Raw genomic sequence first — 18,455 nt, 5'->3', positions numbered from 1 at the left:
TTGTCCATGGACAACAAGTTTTTTAAAAGTCGCGTCCAGGTATACATAAATACATTGTATTTAAGCAGTAATTAAGTTTTTCAAAACCGGATGTTGACACGCGATTACATTGTCAGTGCTATTTGCGGAGCAATCAAGCTAAAATACGTGCACTTTCCTGCGCAGTGATCTCCCTTATTCTATACGAGACCGGGAGCATGCCGCATTTTCAACATTCGGCCGACTGTTAGACAGTGTACAGACTGGTTTCTTTATTTTTACAATCAGACGGAAAATAAAAAGTATCAATCTAAGATAATCAAAACACGGTCTACCTTGTTATTTAAGACACTTTAATGGTAAAGGTTACGCATGCACAATTAATTTCCTTCTATAGTACATATAAAATAGTTAAAGTTCGATATCAATTTTTACCATGACCAAGCAATGACCCACTATATCATCATACATCATTAGAAAGATAAATGCATAATCTTTTGAAAAAAATGGATGTCATTAAATTCTATACGTTGTAACTGAAAATATTCACCTTAGAATAGGCAAACCGGTTTTGACAGCTGTGCAGGCGACCATTTTGGGCTTAAATAGTATGACCTACTTTCAAAGCCGGGAACCATCAACAGAAAAAGTAGAGCACAAAAATGGCTTTTTTTCTTATTGCTTACAAATATACCTTCAAATTAATACCAAAAACAACCATTTGCAATGTATTTTACAAATCCTATGCAGCATGCACTCAACAATGTGTGCTAAGTATCAAACTGACTGCATGCAATCCTAAGAACAGGAGTTCCGGTTTGGGGTTATGTGACCTAAAGATGAAACTTTTGCAGGTCGGACCTCAAAGACCTCGTGAAGAGGCCGGTAGGACCTGTAAATAAACTCTGATTTAAAAAAAAAGAAAAAAAAAGATGAAACTTTTTTTTTTAATCTGCAACAACGGAGCAGAAACCCGAAGCTTTGAGCAGCCCACCTCCCAAAAAACTAAGAAAGATAATGATAAAAAATATGATCTAAGTAAACCCACCAGAACTTTTCAAGAAACTTGGCTAACCGATTTTCAATGGTTACCAGTTTATATAATCAAATGCTACCAGTAGTGGAGCCTCAGTCTGATGAGGTCTACATATTGGACTAGTTTAATTTGTTTATAAGATTACAATGTACTTATGTTCAGCACATGTTTTAATAACACTAGCTTCGCAAGATTTAAAGTTTGAGAAAGTCTTTATATTGTTTATAATATACTGCTATAATCAATGAATGTACCATTGAAATACAATTATAAACAAAACAAGCAAATCATACTCATTTTGATATATTCCACATTATTTAAAAATTAATCAATAAATGCGTTTATAATTTATATAAACATTAACGGACAAGTGTAGTTCAGCAACAGGCAAGTTAAATTTCCTAAATGGTTGTCCGTGGACAAGTATAGTTTTTTGAGATTTCGCCACCCCTGCAATATTGTAAAAGTTATGATCAAGGTTCAAGTTTTGTGACACATGCAAATACAGACAGACAGACTGGCCAAAAGCAATATACCCCCAATTGTTCGCTCGGGGCATAAAAATAATTTTAAAATTTGAATTCTTTTTTAGATTGCAATTTCATCTGGTGGACAATCACTCTCCCCAAATGACCTAGCCAACCGCTAGTGGCTTGAATGCAATCAAGAGATCTATCAGCTTTGACAATAATATGAAAGACATTTATCAGGTTGCACTATTACAACTTCCAGCTTCATGTCTAACAGGGAAACGTCTTGGGGGGGGGGGCGACTGCCACTCCACATCGGGTATGTACAAACTAATAACAGTTCAGAGCATGCGATAAGAACTTACTAAGTTGTAACTTAAAGGGATCTTTTCACGCTTTGGTAAATTGACAAAATTGAAAAAAGTTGTTTCAGATTCGCAAATTTTCGTTTTAGTTATGATATTTTTGAGGAAACAGTAATACTGAACATTTACCATGGTCTAATATAGCCATTATATGCATCTTTTGACGATTTTAAAACCTAAAAATTATAAAGCGTTGCAACGCGAAACGATTGAATAATTTGGAGAGTTCTGTTTTTGTTGTTAAATTTTGTAAAATTACGAAGATTGCTTATATAAGGTATAAAATACTTCATGTGCATGTACTCCGCGGAATAGCTCAGTAGGTTAAAGCGTTTTTACTTCAGGACTCTGGCAGGACTCCAGGGGTCACTGGTTCGAAACCTGGTCCGGGCAATGTTCTTTTCCTTTTTTTAATTTTATTCTTGATTTTTTACTGGAGCTTTTACGATCCAATGTTTACATTTATCGATATAAAGCATTTAATGAATAAGTTAAAAAAATGCCAAAATCTGTGAAAAGGCACCTTTAAGATAATACCGGTTATACAAATTCCTAATGAAAAATAAATTCCTAAAAAGTACAGAATATGCTTTTGAAATTGATGCCAATGAATTTTATCAATTAAATATTAACCATCCTGAATACTGTCATTTTGCAATGACTGGACAGGCGTAACAAAACCCTTACTCCTGAATCCACATTGTATGATGAAATGATAGTGTGACAAAACATTCATCAACTGATTAAACAGGAAATTATACTTGATAGAACAAAATTAGCTAAAGAAACTTCAGCGTACTGTTTATATAGTATTGACAGACCTGTCGCGCCAGTCAAAAATCATAAAAAGCGACATTTAAAGTTATGGTAGCCAGAACTAGAACAAAATGAGAAGCCTAAGAAAAGGGTTGACGGTTTGAATATTTATCAACATTACGTGGATTATATAAAACAGCCTTTAAAGGTATGAATAAATATAAAGATGTCCATAGACATTTAACATGAAGTTTGTGATGGCAACAATGTAAACACTAATAAAAGGGAGATAACTTATTTCCTGAAACTTTTGCGTTAGATCTTAACTTTAAAACTATGTCCCTGTGAGTCAAAACGAAGAAACAATACTGTTCCTTAGAGCTGGATTAAACACTTAAGTTTTCTTCTTAGAGTTAGTTCGTATACAGTTAAAAAAAAGTGTAAAATAGATAAATTAGCAAGCGGTAACTAGTAAGCAGTAACCGCTAATACCTTTCTAGAGCCGAGTCACCCCGCCCTATCGAACTGGAATTTGACATGTTATCTTTTTAATCACAATTGACAGAAACTAAGACATAGCATACCTTCCTATGTTTATAATTCCCTTAAAGTTAAAATTAAACGACAAAATACTTGTCAGAGTTATAATCCTGCTCTCCACAAAAAGCCGGATAATTTAATAGTGCTGATTTGACAATCATCATAATTCAAGGCCAGGTCAAAGCGTGATCAAGCGCGTTCCGATTGGTCAAAATATTCATACGATTAACGATCCTAATACTCGGCATATCTCGGAAAAGCCGAGATAAACGATTTTCAACCGTTGTCCAACCGTGATGCATCGTATATCTCCGGAATTCTCCGATTTAAATTTGAACACTTCGGACAGTGGGCTGCACCACACCTTCTGAACATTATTACACTGTCCCTAATTTTAATGTCACTGGATTGTTTAAGGCTTTATAAAGCTAGTTGCCTGGTGGGGATAACAACATCTGGAATAAAAATACCTAGGATAAAATATAAACAATATCTACCAGAAGTACTGTATGGTTGCCATCATCAAATGTACAGAAAGAATCGTTTTTCAAATTCAATCGAGCTCTCCACTCATTCCATTCCATGAAAGCTTTCAGGTGTCTCAATATTGGTAATAGTAAACCCCACTGAGGGCCATATGGCTATGGTCCATATACAGTTTGTGACTGCCTGACTGGTCACTATAATGCCATTCGGACCAACATGGAGTTTACTATTTCTTATATTACACCGAAGAGTTTTCTCTGTACCACTGCACAGTGTTGTCTGATTGTTAATGGTATAGAACATAAACATAATTCGATGGTCCCGATTCAAAATGCCGAACTTACAAAAACACAAGTTTTCAAGAGACGTATTTTTGTTAAACATTTCTTGCACAAAATCAAATAAATATTATTTTTAACATTTTTAAAAGTGTCTCGTGATAGAGCATGTTCGTATGGAATTAATTTGACGTTAAGTTAATAAATCTGCTGTAAAATGTATCTTCGTCATTTAGACTTGCATTTATGTGATGTTTCGGCAAATTGGACAGCTAATTGTAATAGATATCTTTTCAATAGAATAAATTATTCCACTGTTTTCCATTAGATATAGCAAAGCAATGCGTGTTTTTCTGTTTTACACGGTGGCACAGAGGTGACAACCGCAATTCTTTATTTATATTGTGGCCTCAGCTTAGTAACTTGTGGGAACAACTTATAAAGTTGAGGGAACAACTTCATAAGTTGTGGCTTCAACTTAATAACTTGTGGAAACAACTTTTAAAATAACTTGTGGAAACAACTAAGTACGTTGTCCCCACAACTTATTAAGTTGAGACCTCAGCTTAGTAACTTGTGGCCACAACTTCCTTACTTGTTCCCAAAACTTATTAAGTTGAAGCCTCAACTTTGTAATTTGTTCATTTAACTTACTAAGTTATTCCTTCAACTTAATAACGTGCGGGAACAACTTTGCAAGTTGAGGCCTCAACTTAGAAACTTGTGGAGACAACTTCATAACTTGTTCCCACAACTTATTTGTTGTTGCCTCAACTAAATAACTTGTGGGACCTACTAAGTTGAGGCCACTACTTTAAGTTTAACCAATCAGATCGGCGTTTCATCTTTACCGTTTTATCACAATTAGTACCCCTTATACTACTAGGTGCTCGGGTTCGAGCGCCGGTCTGAGCACTATCCCTGTAAGCTATAGATCCCCGATTCGAACCCTGTCTGAGCACATGCCATGTAAGCCATGGATCCCAGATTTGAGACCCTATCTGAGCAATCGCCAAGTTAGCGACTGGGCTCAGGGTTCGAACGCTGGTGTGAAAACTAGCCACATAAGCGACGGATTCCGGTTTCGAATCCAGGCCTGATAGCTCCCTTTTTGAACGATGGGTCTTTGGGTTTTAGCCCCAGTCCAAGGACTCCCTGTAAGCGACTGGGACCCCAGTCTGAGCATTCGCACTCTACGTAACGGGTCCCGGTTTGGAGGCCCTGCCCGAGCACTCATCCTGTATGCTATGGGCCCCGGGCTAAAATCCCGGCTAAGTACTTACCATTTATGCGAACGGACCCTGATCCAAGTCATAGTCTAAGCGCCGGACCCGAAAAATGCGGGATTTATAGTTACAGGGCTAGTGCTCAGACCGGCGCTCGAACCCGAACACCCATCGCTTGCAAGGCGAGCTCTTATTCCGGGACTCGAAACCAGGAAATGTTGCTTACGGAGCTAGTGCTCATTTCGGCAACCGGTCGCTTAGAAGGCGAGTGCTCAGTATGGTATGTTAGCGACGGCTGTTTGGTTCGAGTCCCTGTGTGAACCCGTAGCTTTCGGTGCGAGTGCTCAGACTGAGGTTCGCAAACGGGATCCTTCCCTTACTGGGCAAGTGGTAAGACACAGGCTTGAACCCGGGATCCATAGCTTTCAGGGCTAGTACTCAGACTGGGGCTCGAAGCCGGGACCTGTCACTGTTGGTGCACCGAGGCTCGATCTAGAGACCCAAAGCTTTCAGGGCTAATGCTCCACCGTGATTCAAACCCAGGGACCGCCGAAAACTTAGGCATCTAGCTCTCCCCACGTAAACGATGGTTCCCGGGATCGAGCCCCGGTCAGAGCAATCGCCCTTTACAAGAAGGGTCCCGGGTTCGAATCCAAAATCCATGGACCATTCTCTTATGAAGCGAGTGCTTCGGGACTCGAAACCGGGATCCGACGCTTACGTTGCTAGTTCTCAGACCAGGGATGGAATCCTGAACCCAGTCGCTAACAAGGCAAGTGCTCAAACAGGGGCTCAATCCTGGGATCCATAGCTTCGTCAATTTACCTTAAACATACATGGCTATATTGATACTTAAATAATATAATTAGCGCGCAAAATGCCGAAGTTACAATTTTTTGCAGCTTCGTCATTTTGACTTCATTCAATTGCGGTTCGTCATTACATCACATGACTTTTTTGAGCTGTTGCGATTGGTTAACTAGTTCGTTATTTTGGGGGTATATGCGCATTGATTTCCCGCTTTGCACAGTATCAAAATCGCGAAATGCCAAAAAATGTAGGTTCGGCATTTTGAATTGGGACCATCGAATTATTGATTAACTCTCAATGATTGTCGCCCTGCTGAACATCGGCTATGCAATGATTATAATTTAAGAAATGAGTAATTCTACCAAAATCGTCCTCATTATGTCCCTTGTGTTTAAACCATTTCTGAAAACATCTAAAATGCATAATTTAAAAGAATTCTGTGTTTCACCTACCATTGTTAATAAATATAATACATTCAAAATATAAGACTGTGTTATCCAATTATATAAAGAGATATTTTACTCGTTGATTGTAACCACTCTTGCAGTTTTGACATGTCCCGACATTAGTTGTCTTAACAAATGATTTTTTTGCATAATATTTCTCATGTATTATTAATTTTTTTACGGAACAAGTTTGTAGACGTATTTAAGCTAACGATTTCTTTTATTTCAAATGAATAACTAAAACGAATAGAAAAATATGGGTGTTAAAAGAGTGTCCCCTAAATTTTACTTCTCTACCGTCACAATCACTTATTTTGTAAATTGGATGCATGTCAATCAAAGATATGACGACACACATGTTGGCTTATGACGTCACAGTTTTTGCTATTCCATTGGCGCGAAACTTTGTATGGTACAGCGAAATGGCGGCCAATTCAAAACAAACTGCAGCCAATTGTATAAACATTTTAACCGCAAGATAACCACGTGACGTTATCGCGGTAACCAAACCGCTTACCATGGTTAAACCATTTGTATAAACAATTTACAAAAAAATTACCACGCACTTACCGCGGTAACTTTTTACCCACCTATGCTAGCTGGGTAACTGCATTTTAACCACAACAAACATGGCGGACGTTCATATGGTCAGGCATCGTAGACCTCGACTTTTTCGACGAGTCGACAGACAGGAGACGGACTTAATGGACGACGAAGTGCGCCGAAGGTATAGGTTTTCGACGGACAACATTGACCGACTTGTTGGACTGTTGGAGCAAACATTACGAAGACGGACGCGACGAAACCAGGCACTGACCATTCGACAACGGATCATGTTGACTTTGAGGTTTCTCGCTTCCGGGGCTTTTCTCCAGATAATAGGAGACACCTTCGGCGTGGACATTGCAACTGTGTCCCGAATTGTGACCGACGTGACGAACAGCTTGTTTGCACTTAAGGATATGGTGATAAGGTTTCCCGTGACTGACGCTGACAGACGACGAGTGATGACGGGTTTCTTTGAAATGAGAGGGTTTCCGGGCGAAATAGGCTGTGTCGACGGCACACACGTCCGTATCATTTCTCCCGGTGGTCCAGATGAGCCTTTCTTTGTGAATCGGAAAGGGTGTCATTCCCTCAACGTTCAGGCAACTTGTGACCACAAAGGTAAGTCCCCTCTACAGGTTTGGCCTTTTAAATGCCCATGTAATCCGGTACTGTAACATTACAGTACTGTACGTATTTTCATCACTTTAGTCCGGTATATCTTAATATAAAGAAGTGAAACTCCAGCTGCTGGAGCAGTATTGAATTTTCATTAAAAACAATTAGTTGGTCCTTTATTTAAGGCAAGTGACCGATTGCCCAAACAGTACAAAACAGCACAATACAGCACAATACAAACCAACATAAACCAACATAGACACAAAATATGAATAAAGCTGGGGTCACCGCCTTGGAACGGTCAATGCAAAGCATTGGGGGTTTAAACCTGGTTATAGAGCGCTCAACCTCACACTTGGCCCAGCAATATTCATAATACATTTAAGTGCAAATAAAATTTAACGTCATAGCATTGTAACTCAAATTAAACAATAATAAAAGGGAATTAAAACGCATTCAATTTAATTACTCAATTGCATTGAAGATACAAGAGTAACAGAATTACAACTTTTTGACGAACGAAACATTAACTCTTAAGGAAAAACAGTTTGTTCAACTTTTTTAATTCTAAATCCCCTTTAAGTATGAATGAGCATTTAAAGAGAACTAAAGATCTACATAAGTATAGACAGGAGTCAAATTTCTGTGTGCCTCAAGTTAATGGTATTACTACATGCACATTCTACTGAAATGGCATTTTGGACTGGAATGCTCTGCCATAAGATGGATCATGTTTCACAGCTTTCATGCTTGATTGTGAATATCTCTTTAATGTTAATCAATGTACTGAATTTTTATTCACAGGAATGTTTACAAGTGGGAATGCATGTTGGCCTGGATGCTGCCATGACTCCCACATCTTACGAATGTCCAAGCTTGGACAGCATATGGCCAATCACCATCAAGGTTGCACTTTTAAATCTTTTGGTTCGATATATGTAATCCTCAATGCTGAAATCTTATGTTCACTACTATAAAAACAATCAGTGTTTATCCCCATGGTCAAGTTTACATTATTTAAAAATAAACTTCAATTTTGAGACATGTTCATGGTAACAAGTTATCAAAATAATGTTAATGGTAAATACTACTGCTTTACATATTTATAAATTGTTTCCAGCAGAACACACATCTTATTTTGGTTGAAAATTGCCATATTTCTTTCAATGATTATGCAATTTTTAATTAACTATTAGAGTACATGTAACTATGTACAATAAGGTGTTATATTCTTTTCAGATCCTGAACGTGGATATCTTTTAGGAGATAGTGGGTACCCTTGCAGGCCTTTCCTGCTGACACCGTTCCTTCAGCCAGGTGAAAACAACAAGTCAATTTCATGAACTTGTATTGAAGAAATAGTTTTAACTAGATCTTGTGAAATATTATAATGACAAGTGTTTTTTTTTCGTAAACTGCAAAAAAGTAACACACAAAACAACTTTCATGTATGCTAAGCATATAATCAACACATATATGAAATAAATTGTCCTTGATTCTCTAAATACTTACTATTTTTCCATTCAATAATTCAATATTAAAACTATAAACATATAACTGTTTTCACAGAGTCAGAAGCTCAGGAAAGGTACAATGCTGCGCACATCGGCACCAGGAACAGTATTGAAAAGGGCCTTTGGGGTTTTGAAGAGAACCTTTCATGTCCTCCATGGTGAGGTATGTAAGGAAATTGTTTATATTATTAAGGATGAAATGTATTAAAGATTATAACATGAAATGTATTTAATCAACAAAGATGGTAAATAAAAATTTAAATCATTATATATTTCCATGAGTAGTTGAGATTAACCGTATTGTCATAAGAGATGTTCAGTATCAATTTGAAGTAAATCTGTGTAGAAAAGAAGAAGTTAATATAAAATAACATGAAACAAGATATGTGTTTGTCAGAAACACCATGTCCCTTTCTGCACCGCTTTGAAGCTATATATTTGATATTTGACCTTGAACGATGACCTTGACCTTTCACCACTCAAAATGTGCAGCTCCATGAGATACACATGCATGCCAAATATCAAGTGGCTATCTTCAATATTGCAAAAGTTATGACAAAATGTTACATTTGGAACAAACAGACACACAAACCAACCATCCAACAAACAGACATGGCAAAAACAATATGTCCTCCCACTATAGTGGTGGGGACATAAAAATGAGTGAAAATCTCTGACCCTGCCCCATCCCAACCACAATGACGTTTGACCCAGGGGTCAGATTTAAAAAAATCAATTACAATTAAGTACATGGTCGCACATATGCTCATAGCTACCATGTATGTAAGTTTCGAGGTTCTGGGGCTTATAGTGAAGGAGCAGATAATGGGGATTATATTGCTTAGTTCATTTTTAAAGAAATTATGTACATCAAATTTTACAGCAATTGTTCAAAATCAATAATGATCTTCATTATGAATGACTATGAAAAAGGAATTAAAAAATTGCACAAGTCTGAGTCAGACATTATAACAAATTAATTCAAATAATTATAAATCACAGCAATAAGCTCTAATAATCAAGGATTTTTCTTATATTAATCACAATAATAAGTTCTAGAAATAAAAGATTTTTCTAATAACAGAAGTCAAAATGAAACTTTGTATAAGTAATTCAAGTAAATTCACTTTATTGAATAACATTCTTACATGAGTTTTAATTAACAGACATGTGTCACTTTGGAATATACATCTGCACCAGATATGGAATATGCAAACATTCAATTAGATCTTATATCATGTCAATTTTTGAATTGAAGGTAAGATATTTTGCCCGTATACTTATTATGATTCACTACCGAACGCTGTATATACATGATGTGTATATTTTTAGCTCACCTGAGCGATAGCTCGAGGTGAGCTATTGTGATCACTCAGCGTCCGGCGTCCGTCCGTCCGTCCGTATACAAATTTGTAAACATCTTCTTCTACTAAACCTTTGAGCCAATTTCAACTAAATTTCATGTGGAGCATCCCTAGGTCATGGGACAAAAGAATTGTTAAAAAAAAATTGATCACATAACCAAGATGGCCGCCATGACCATATATGGTAAAAACCTTAAAAAATCTTCTTGTCAGAAACCGCTCATCAGATTTTCAAAAAAAATCACAGGGATGACCTTTGAGGGCTCCCCTGAAAAAGTTGTTCAAAGAAATTTGATTCGTCAAAAAACATGGCCGCAGGAGCTCGTTGAACTTTGCATGTTTATTCGTTTTTGCCTATTTTGTGAAAACTTTCAAAAATCTTCCACATTTTTTGTCCGATCCTTTCCAAATTTGCACAGTGTCTTTATATCAATGAGGACACAGACCCTACAAAAAATGAGCATTATTGGTCCATGAAGTACAGAATTACCTCCCCTTGAATTGAGAAAATGGTGTTTATGCAATAAAGTCCAAATTTTTCATCCAATTCTTTCCAAACTTGTAAGGATTTAGCATGGTTCAAACAAGGGAAACAACTACGGTTTATGCATGTTCTTTTTATTACAGATTTGCCTCCCTTTAATTCATTCAAAATCTCATTTTACAGCAGAGATTCCAAATCTGACCTGTAAATGAGCCCCATATTTACTGCTGGTGCTATGTTACCTTTTCCCATTTGATCATTCTTAAGTATTGGTCTTGTAATACTGCTACTGCTACTGCTACTGCTACTACTACTACTCTACTACCCTACTACTACTACTACTACTACTACACTACTACTACTTCACGACTACACCACGATACTACTACTAGACAACTACAATAAACTACTACTACTACTATACTACGACTACTACTACACTACTACTATACGAGTACTCTACTACTAGTACACCACCACCACCCACCACCACCACCACCACCACCACCACCACCACAACGGCGACTATTACTACTTCAATACGTACTGCCACTACTACTATCGACACCACTACGACTACACTGACTACTAACGACTACCACTACCACGACGACACTACGTACTACGACTTCACACTACGATACTACGATACGAGAACTACTATTCACGACTACTACTAGACTACACACGAAGACGACTACACTAAAAAACTACTAACTGACTACTACTAACTACTACTACTACTACTACTACTAAACTACTACTACTCCTACTACTACTACTACTACTACACCACCACACCAACACCACCACCATTCACAGTGACAAAAAACGTATTCACACAATGGCTGCTACTACAACTTATAGCCCATATAGGGGGGCATGCATGTTTTACAAACAGCCCTTGTTTCTATGGGATTTTAACCACAACTGTTCATGTTTATCTCCGACACATATTTTTAGGTCACCTGTCATGAAGTGACACAGTGAGCTTATGTGATCGTGTGATGTCCGGCGTCCGTTGTGCGTGCCTGCGTGTGTCCGTGCGTCCGTCCGTCAACAATTTGTTTGTGTAGACAGTAGAGGTCACAGTTTGCATCCAATCTTGATGAAATTTGGTCAAAATGTTTATCTTGATGAAATCCGGTTTGGGATTGTATTTGGGTCATCTGGGGTCAAAAACAAGGTCACTAGGTCAAATAATAGAACAGCCTTCTGTAGACAATAGAGGTCACAGTTTTATCCAATCTTTATGAAATTTGGTCAGAATGTTTATCTTGATGAAATCTGGGTTGGGATTTTATTTGGGTCATCTGGGGTCAAAAACTAGGTCACTAGGTCAAATAATAGAAAAACCTTGTGTAGACATTAGAGATTACAGTTTTCATCCAACCTTTATGAAATTTGGTCAGAATTCTTGATGAAATCTGGGTGGGATTGTATTTGGGTCATCTGGGGTAAAAATCTAGGTCAAATAAATAGAAAAACCTTGTGTTGACAATAGAGGTCACAGTTTTCATCCAATATTTATGAACTGTGGTCAGAATGTTTATCTTGATGCAATCTGGATTGGGATTGTATTTGGGTCATCTAGAGTCAGGAACTAGGTCACTAGGTCAAATCATAGAAAAACATTGTGTAGACAATAGAGGTCATAGTTTTCATCTGATCTTTATGAGTCAGGTGAGCGATTCAGGGCCATCATGGCCCTCTTGTTTTTATCTTTTCTGCAATTATTTCATCACTTTAATTTTGGGGTAAAGTTTTGTAAACATTGAATTACATGCAAATATTACTGATCAGGATCATTTAGGGGATTGTTTAGCAACAATTTTCACTACCGTCACACGTTTTTATGTTGCGGCAGTGAACATTATGTGACGGTAGTGAATAATATATCTTTTTCAAGACAAATCAAAATAAAACATATATTTTTAGCAAGAGAAAGGACATTAATTTATGAAAATATAAATAAAAGCAATTTTAAATTGTTAATTCACAAAATATTATAGACCAACCGATCACTATAGTATAGATAAGAGATACTAGGGAAGCCACAAAGGTGTAGGTGTTCGCTTTTAGATCGGACATATGATTTAATTCTGCAATTACCTAAAACTTTATAAAATTGTTTCGTAATTGAGAATACATGAATAAGAACAAACACTAAACATAATTTTTTATTATTATAAATCAATAACTTTCAGATAAAAGCTGAAAATAAAACCATTCAAAACACGTACAAAGATGCCTTTGAGTGCCGCCGAAAGGGCAAGAAAATATAGAGAAAAAATAAAACAAAACCCAGAATTATATACAAATTACCTTAAGAAAGAACATGAAAGATACGAAAAAAGAAAAGCAGAGGGCACCACTAAGCTTGTTAGCGAAATGACCAGTCGAGAAAAACGGTGCACGCGTAAAGCAAGGCGAGAGAGAAAAAAACGCCAGAAACAAAGGCAAAATTTGACAGAATCTTTGACACCACCGTCAACACCGACAACATCTCCGCCGTTTGAATTGAAGCAAAGCGCGAGTCCAGAAAGGCTGCAGGTCGCAAGCGTGTTCGAAAAGAAAGATCAGCAGTATACCGCCATGTTAAAAAACTTAAAGTAAAATTGCAAACAAAAATAAGAGAGGCTGAGAGATATAGAAAATGACTTTAACGTCATGAAATAAATATGATGGACAAAAACTCACCTCGCACAAAAATAAATCTTCTTTTAAGGGGACAGAAAGTGCACAGCAAAACAAGAAAAACTCTTTTGTTTCACAATGTTCTTATTCACGGCTTACGAGAAAAATACAAATCGGCAAGGGCAAACAGAGGAAAACGACTGCTTGACAAAGCATTTATGAAATCTTTATTAAAGAATTATCATGTGAAAAGTATGGCTTCACACGAACTAGGAACAAACACGAAACGCTTAGATAGAGCTAGAATCAGAGGAGCATTCATTCGAAGAAGAGTGACAGTTATAAGTAAATTGAAGAAATCAGTTGAAGAGTTTTTGTCCCGTGATGATAATAGTAGAGTCAAAGCAGGAAAACGCTCAACTTAAACATTAAAAAAAGAACAAACAGCAAGTGCGTCTTCTTAACGACTCATTAAAGACATTACATGTCAAATATTTGATAGAGACAACTAGCAAGATGTCGTATGCCCTTTTCTGTCGTCTCAAGCCCTTTTTTATAAGACACCCAAAACCCTCAGACAGAGAAACTTGCCAATGCAAATGTCACGAGAATGTGAAATTCAAAGCCGAAAAGCTGAAACAGTTGTCAGTATTAACAACGTCTGACCTAAATGAGATTGCAAATATCATTGTTTGCAGCTCAAGACAAAAAGATTGCATGTATAGAGACTGTTGTGTCTGCAAAGACAAGAAAGTGCCTTTGCAAGAGTTTGAGGAAGGTAAGATGACGGAGTGGTACGAATGGCAGACGAAACGTTTCCCAAGAAAAAGTGACGTTCATAAAGAAACCAAAATGGTTGCAATGACTGTTAAGGAAAAAGAGAAAGGGGCAATTGGTAACCTCGTTAATGATTTTCAACTAGAGGTGGACAAATGTTGCAAGCACCTGTTTAACATTCAAAATCAGTACGAATCTATCAGGAAACTGAAAGAGAAGCTAACATCGATTTTTCTGAAAACTATTCATGTAAATACAATGAAGAAATCCAAAGCATTCACTTCGGGGCGTCACAGCGTCAGGTTTCCCTTCACACCGGGGTCCTTTACACAGAAAATGCAATCCAAAGCTTTTGTTCTTTGTCGGACAACCTTAAGCACGGACCTGTCGGGATATAGGCACATCTTAAGCCCGTTTTGAAATTTGCAAAAGACAAATATCCTGAAATCCAGAACTTGTACTTTGTAAGTGACGGCCCAACCACCCAGTACAGGTGCAAGGATAACTTTTATCTGCTCAGCACACTTCCATTTCAGGAAGGCTTCAAATGCGTTAACTGGTCGTTCATGGAAGCTGGCCACGGAAAAGGTGCCCCTGTTGGGGATTGTGGCAGTCATCAAAAGAGCTGCTGATGGGGCCGTGCTGCATGGCGAGGACATTGTAAACGCAGTATCTATGTATGACACACTTACTAAGAAGGGCATTGCTCCGCACCTGTTTCTTATAACGGATGACCAGTTTTAGGAACAAGAAAAAACTGCACCTAAAGATTTACAGGCGGTAAATGGCACCATGAAAATTCACAAAATAATAATAATAATGATTATAATACTAATACTTCTAATAATAATAATGCATATAATGATGATTATTATAATTGTAATTAATAATGATGTAAATAAATAAATAAACCAATCAATCATTAGTATTAATTATTTTTGTGATAAGGAATGTTTACAACAATGATAAAATAAATTACGTTCATGAGGGTGTTGTTAATGAAAAATACTTTATAATATAACTCAATTTGTTGAAATTATTATCAGAAGGATATCGACCATATTTCAGTTGTAAAAGCAATACTGCTTTAATAGCTGATGCCTGTGTATTTTAATGCTGTTTAATTTTTACCACTAAGTAGCCTGTCTGAGCAGGAATCTCATTGTACAGACATATTCTGATTTATGCAACATACATTTACAGATATTTACTAGAGAGCCAGGTCGGTTCAAGTTTAGAGATGTCAGCTGTTTCTGTAGTTTTCCCGGTGATTGTGACTGTTTTACTCCAAAACATCACATGTTTCCTATCAATGAACAGAGGGCGATAGGTGATCCATCTGATACAGTTGCATCGGCAGACAGCGGAGAGGTTTTGGACTCGCGAGCATCTATACACAGTATGTTATCTTTTCAATGTAATCCTCAAATTTGATCAGGGATGTTTCAAAATCTTAAAAGATAATAAAGAGGTTGTGATTTCAAACGCGTAACGCGTACTTGAACGAGTGATTTATCTTTTTTATTTAATATGCGTCTTTTAATAATTCATAAATCCTACATTTAAATCGCTCCCAAACAGTAACATAAGTTTATGCTGGTTTTCTTACAGGATTTGAACATTTCGACGAGACAATGAAGGGCACGTACTGTGTTGTAACTTATGATGGAAAACCATACCCTGGAATAGTTCAGGACGTTGATGATAATGAGGTAAGTTTAATGTTTAGCTTTGATGTTTTAATGTGCTTAATACCGGGGTATGTTGCCCATGATGTCTGCATAGGTACTTTGTAAACATTTGTTTGCGTGCTTCTAACAGGATGCTCCATTGTATCATCCAATATTTTTTTTAATACCACACTCACGTCGTATAAATAAAGGTTGTTTAAGATGCATATGCGAGATTTTGCAGGTTTTTACTAAACTGTCTGTTCGAAATAATGTTAATCAACTGCTAGCTAATGTTATTTGTTGTTGTATATCCTACATTAAATAAAGTGTCTTGTATTTTGTAGGTAGAAGTCAGCGTTATGCACTGCATTGGTCCCAACCGATTCTTCTGGCCGCGGATGCAGGATGTGTTGTGGTACCCAAGTGACCAGTATATAACCCAAATTCCACCACCATCCAATATTGGAAGTCGGCATCAACAGATTGAGCCAGCCATATGGGAACAAATAAAAGACGCTCTGAACTTGTAAAACATATAAAGGATCTTAAATGAGTGTGCTCTAGACTTGTAAAACATATAGAGGATATTGAATGAGTGCAAGTTTCACAGACAATTAATTGAATGAGTTTGATAAAATCATATTATGCGAGCCTCTGGCTAGCAAAATATTATTTTATTCAACGAGTTCAATAAATTTAGTATAAAACTTACACGAATTTAATGTTCTAAAACATGTGTTCATGATTATAAAATACATATATGAGTTCTTATTTGTTTGTTAAAAATAGTTGTTTGTTCTATTGTTTCAGACTTAAAATTACGGAATACAGAATGCACATTTTTATTATAAATTGGTTTAAACAAACATAGTAAACATTTATGATGTAAAACTATTGACCGACAATATGATATCGGACATAGAGGATATTACATGATTGTCTTTTGATATTGAATTTATTAAACGAGTTGGATACAATGAAAAATTAAGAGGCTCTGCTGAGCATTTTATCATTTTATTGAATGAGTTTATTAAATTCAATGTCATAGAATAAGATCTGTTTTATCAATAAAAAGATAGAAGCTAGCACCTATTAATTAGATTTTCATACATCTTTGCAGTGGAGTTCTTGGAGAATATTCGATTGGGCTTCATTAACGTATTTTAACTCCTTTAAAGACATGCTTCATGCATGTTCACTACCGTAACAACCGGTCACCACCGTAACATTAACTTCACTACCGTAACAGCATCATTTCCCCTTAATAGTGACAAATGATTAAATACAACACCTCGGAAAGTAATTGACTTCAATTAACAAAGTCATATGTAAGTATATGCCAAAGTATGACATGTGCTTTGAAATATATGGAATTTTTAAGAAAATTATAAAGACAGACTTTTTCACCAATTTTACATTGCTGTCATTAAATGGTAAGATTTTCCATATTTATTAATAATCTGGTTGAATATAAGGTATAGATAAAAACTACTTTAGGCGTTTATTCAACAGAAATCAAACATCAACATGAAAAGTATTATTATTGCAAATAAATACGAATTATAATTAATGTTACGGTAGTGAAAAAATGTAAACATTAATGTGAATTTATTTGAGTGTCAGCAATAAATATTGAAATGTTATCGTTGCAGTTGTTATTATACTACAGATAAAGAGTACACGTATTAAATAACACAAATAAATTTATATCTTCTAAAACTTGGATTTTTTTCTTTTTAAAAAAAAGGACATTTTCTGTAGAATGGCTCAAATACTGGAACTTTTAAGTTTGAATAATGGTGTTGTTTTCACTTCAATAAACAACTAATTGGCATTCTTAACATTTTATTAACATTTGAATATTTTGTATGCAATGACAGCTAATTTTAAACAATAACATAATAAATATTCTATTATGTTACTCCTCGCAGATATTGGTCCTTATATATCTATATAATCTTTGAATTTAGTGCAAATATAGTTTTGTGTAACCCGAACTATATTTTCGGTGTAATATTTTCCGCCTAGAGGCGTTAGACATATCCTTCCATCCAATACACCCGACAGACGATCGCCGGTATATTCGGAATATAGTTTTGACTCGCATCAATTTGAAAATAAATCATTTAGCAGATCAATATGATAATAAACAATATTGATTACAACACTTTGAAACTCAAGAACATATATAATGAGAGAAATTCCTTTCTGTGTCCACTACTTTTCAAACGGAACACCAACCTTAAATACAATATCCATTATAAAAAAACTGAGATCATCACAGTGGAACGATCAAGGTAACATATTTTGGGTGGTAAACCGGTAGGGCTAGCCCATACCTTACACTTATCCACAGAATCAATCGCAAATCAACCGAGCGTTTAAACGATACAAAAACATGAATGTCAAAAACGATCCGTGTTATTGTTTCTAGTTTTGCATTCGATTGA

General features: G+C 36.3%; 1 protein-coding gene and 1 long non-coding RNA gene across 7 annotated transcripts in view; one reads left to right on the top strand and one right to left on the bottom strand.

Annotated features, from left to right (window-relative positions):
- The window catches only part of LOC127835630 (fatty acyl-CoA reductase 1-like), a 40,205-nt gene extending 36,869 nt beyond the window's left edge, over nucleotides 1-3,336 (bottom strand). For 4 of the 5 annotated variants that reach the window (XR_008028551.1, XM_052362094.1, XM_052362076.1 and 1 more), the window contains exon 1: nucleotides 3,191-3,336. The gene's annotated coding sequence lies outside the window, so the exon portion shown is untranslated. Of the gene's footprint in view, nucleotides 1-3,098 lie in introns of all 5 variants that reach the window. The other variant, XM_052362084.1, reaches the window with a different exon arrangement.
- Nucleotides 3,337-6,892: 3,556 nt separating this feature from the next.
- On the top strand, nucleotides 6,893-17,648 carry LOC127835809 (uncharacterized). 2 transcript variants are annotated; one of them, XR_008028555.1, is made up of 8 exons: nucleotides 6,893-7,559; nucleotides 8,361-8,462; nucleotides 8,796-8,873; nucleotides 9,126-9,233; nucleotides 14,869-15,112; nucleotides 15,536-15,731; nucleotides 15,944-16,044; nucleotides 16,350-17,648. It is a non-coding gene; the product is annotated as an uncharacterized LOC127835809 (long non-coding RNA). The 2 variants fall into 2 exon arrangements; XR_008028554.1 differs by having other exon boundaries at nucleotides 6,895-8,462.
- Nucleotides 17,649-18,455: the final 807 nt, after the last annotated feature.

The sequence above is a fragment of the Dreissena polymorpha genome, chromosome 1 (genome assembly GCF_020536995.1).
Source record: "Dreissena polymorpha isolate Duluth1 chromosome 1, UMN_Dpol_1.0, whole genome shotgun sequence".
NCBI classification, from domain to species: domain Eukaryota; kingdom Metazoa; phylum Mollusca; class Bivalvia; order Myida; family Dreissenidae; genus Dreissena; species Dreissena polymorpha.
This window is presented reverse-complemented; position numbering and strand designations above follow the sequence as displayed.